The following is a 3,947-nucleotide window of genomic DNA, read 5'->3' as shown; positions in this document are numbered from 1 at the left end:
GAGTATGTGAGAAAGTCGTATCACACTCTCCACTCAACTGTGGAGAATATTCTGACCATTGGCTAGATCTGGGAAGGGGTTTAAAGTTTACCTCCTGTATTGTCCTTGGCTGGTGCCTTAGTTTGAGCGGGACCCCTGGGCCCAAATCTGCCTATCATATTGTTCTACTTGTAGATTTCTAGGACCCTCTGGATCCTTTTATTTTGCTGTTCTCCCATGCGTCTCTCATTTAGAGTCCTAATAGGATGCCTTCCCCTCTGTCCCAGTTTCCTGGTAAGTGAAGGCTTTCGTGGGACATGTCTCTTGGGCTAGTATGCAGATATAAGTGAGTATATACCATTTGATTCTTTCTGCTTCTGGGTTAACTCACTCATTATGATCATTTCTAGCTCAATCCATTTATCCACAAATTTCGGGAATTCCTTGTTTTTAATAGCTGAGTAGTATTCCATAGTGTATATGTACCACAGTTTCTTTATCCACTCTTCTACTGAGGGACACTTAGGCTGTTTCCATGTTCTGGCTATTATGAATAAGGCTGCTATGAACATGGTTGAGCAAATTTTCTTGTTGTGTGCTGGAGCATCTTCTGGGTATATTCCAAGGAGTGGAATAGCTGGGTCTTGAGGAAGCCCTATTCCCATTTTTCTGAGATAGCACCAGATAGATTTCCAAAGTGGCTGTACTAGTTTGCATTCCCACCAGCAATGAAGGAGTGTTCCTCTCTCCCCACATCCTCGCCAGCATGTGGTGTCGCTTGAGTTTTTGATCTTAGCCATTCTGATGGGTGTAAGATGGAATCTCAGAGTTGTTTTGATTTGCATTTCCCTGATGACTAAGGAGGTTGAGCATTTCTTTAAGTGTTTCTCAGCCATTTGATACTCCTCTGTTGAGAATTCTCTGTTTAGTTCCAAGCCCCATTTCTCAATTGGGTTATTCGGTTTGGTGGTGTTTAATTTCTTGAGTTCTTTATATATTTTGGATATTAGACCTTTGTCAGATGTAGGGTTGGTGAAGATTTTTTCCCAGTCTGTAGGCTGTCGCTTTGTTCTCTTGACAGTGTCTCCTGCCTTACAGAAGCTTCTCAGCCTCATGAGGTCCCATTTATTAATGGTTGACATTAAGGCCTGGGCCGTTGGTGTTCTGTTCAGGAAGTTGTCTCCTGTGCCAATATGTTCCAGGCTCTTTCCCACTTTTTCTTCTAAGTGAGTTAGTGTCTCTGGTTTTATGTTGAGGTCTTTAATCCACTTGGATTTGAGTTTTGTGCAAGGTGACAAATATGGGTCCAGTAAAATGAAGCTGTTTGTTTCTTTTGACAGTGATGCGGGGAGTGGCTCCTTCAGTAGAGGGGTACTGTTTTTCTTTGACCTTAAGATTTCAGCCTTTACTAAGAAACTGTGGTATATTTACACGATGGAATACTACTCAGCTATTAAAAACGAGGAATTCCCGAAATTTGTGGACAAATGGATTGATCTAGAAATTATCATAATGAGTGAGTTCACCCAGAAGCAAAAAGAGACAAATGATATATACTCATTTATATCAAAACACTAGTCCAAGGGATACGTACCATGAAAATCTTTACTTACCAAGAAAGTGGGTCAGAGGAGAGGATATCCGATTGAGACTTTAGGCAAGAGTAGCATGGAAGAAAGAGGAAATTGTAGGACCCACAGGGTCCTGGAAACCTACAAGAAGAACTTTATGACAGGCAGATCTGGATCCTGGGGTCCTCCTCAAACTAAGGCACCAGCCAAGGAGAATATAGGCAGTAAGCTTCGAACCCCTACCAAGACCTAGCTGACGAACATGATACTCTCCACCGTTGAGTAGAGAGTGAGATCTGACTCTCACACGAACTCTGGTGCCCCTTTTCTGACCATGTCCCCCGGATGGGAAGACCTGGTGGCACTCAGAGGAAGGATAGCTAGTTACCAAGAAGAGACTTGATATTCTGAGAGCATATATAGGGGGAGGAGGTCTCCCTCGGTCACGGACATAGGGGAGGGGAGAAGGGGAGAAATGGGAGGGAGGGAAGAATGGGAGGAAACAGGGGAAGGGCTAACAATCGAGATGTAATATGAATAAATTAAAAAAAAAATAAAAAAATAAAACATGAAAAAAAAAAGATTTCAGCCTTTTGTTAATCACAAGGGGTGATGTAATTATCTTCTGTAGCTGCTTCTCAGCTGAACTAGGAGGTTTTTTTCAGACCCAGGAAGCCTGGAGGGCCCGGTACATCTGCTTTGCCGTCCAGGTTTCATTGAAATGTCTGAGGCTAGTGAAATGCAGGCAGGGTTAGAGAAGGCTGGAATGCTGGCCCCAAACTGAGACTCACACTGGTAGGAAATGTTGTCAGAAGCATCTGGCTAACATTGGATTCAAGTCCAGGCTTTGCACGTTTCAGAGGACGACCTGAGGCTGATGTGTTTGGAGCATATTTAGTTGACTGAAAATCTTGGAGACAAATACATAGCCAGAAGTTAAAGTTTAGGAACTGAAAGGAATATCTTACATTTGGAACTTTTAGACCCATTATTCTTGTAGTTGAGTTAAAAAAAAAAAAAACAAAACAAAACAGAAAACCAAAAAACTTCGGCTTTAGTTACTTGCTTTAAGCTTAAACTTGAAAACTTATACAGAAGACTAAATAAAACCTGTCCCAGAAAATTAATTACATTTGTCCTTTACATGATTACAAACATAGTTTGAGCACATTAAAAAATTTCATCATTTATCAGATGCCTGAACACTAATTAACTTGCATGTCTTAGTTCTCCTTAATAGTTTCTAAGAAACTTGCAGCTTTCATAAGATTGGCGTTTTATAGTTTTATTCCTGTTAAGATTAAGCATAAAATTATAATTTTTAATCAAAGCTCTATCAGTATCAAAATAAAAATTTAAGTCATAAATGTAGCCTATAGAGATATTTTGGAAACCTCATTTTATTTTATATTTTAATTCTTTTAAGTACACCATTTCAGAATATTATTGTTTCTTGTATGATTAAATTTATCCAAATAGTTAAAGCTTATAATAGAGTTTGCAAAGACAAAAGAAGTGAGGTATATTTCTAAGTAAGTTATTGTCAGTACAAGTGGAACTTAAGAACTTATAAACCTTATTTATTAAATATATTTTATTTATTAAATTTCAGACAAAAAAATCATCATATAAAAATGATCTTATAGGCCCAGAAAGAAAGAAAGTCTACATTTTAGCAAGAATTTTAAATATCCATGACCATAAAGGAGGAAATAATTTTATGAATAAAAACCAAGAAAGGGGAAGAAATCAAGGAGCTAATGACATAATATTAGTTACATTTAGTAGCTATCCTAATTTTTACATAAGTCAAAAATATTGAAATAATGTGAGACATAAGAGTAACAAATGAATTTATTGCTTGTTATAAGAAATTTTTTCTAAGGAGGAGGAGTTAGGCAATGTCTGGAGCCTTTACCCAGTATACATAACAGCTTTTCCACTGATGCATGGACGGACACCATCCTTATCCTTAGTTTTTAGCCTTTATACCGAGTTTCTCCAGGGAACTCGTGGCCTCATGCAATTAAGGCCTAGCTGCATCCAATCAGCTAGAAGGAGTTATTATTAAGAGAATTTAAGACAGAAGATTTGATTTGATTTTATAACCTCTTTGTGTGTATGTGCAGATGGAGGCAGACAACACAAAAAGCTTAATAAGTATTCTGTATTGTAAAGTCACTAAGTTGCAGAATAAGTATCTATAACTGAGAGGCCATTGCACAGAAAAGTATAAAAATCAGACTTCTGCAGGAACTCAGAAAATGTTGGCATCAGGTTGTTTTTGTTTTATTTACAGGTTTTTGTTTTGCAGAGTTTTAACCATACCTAATAAGCTTACAAATTTCAAGGTAATGAAAAATGTAGCTGTTTTAAAGCATACTGTTTTCTTGGGCT

This window comes from Acomys russatus, chromosome 17 (assembly GCF_903995435.1).
Source record: "Acomys russatus chromosome 17, mAcoRus1.1, whole genome shotgun sequence".
NCBI lineage: Eukaryota > Metazoa > Chordata > Mammalia > Rodentia > Muridae > Acomys > Acomys russatus.
This window is presented reverse-complemented; position numbering follows the sequence as displayed.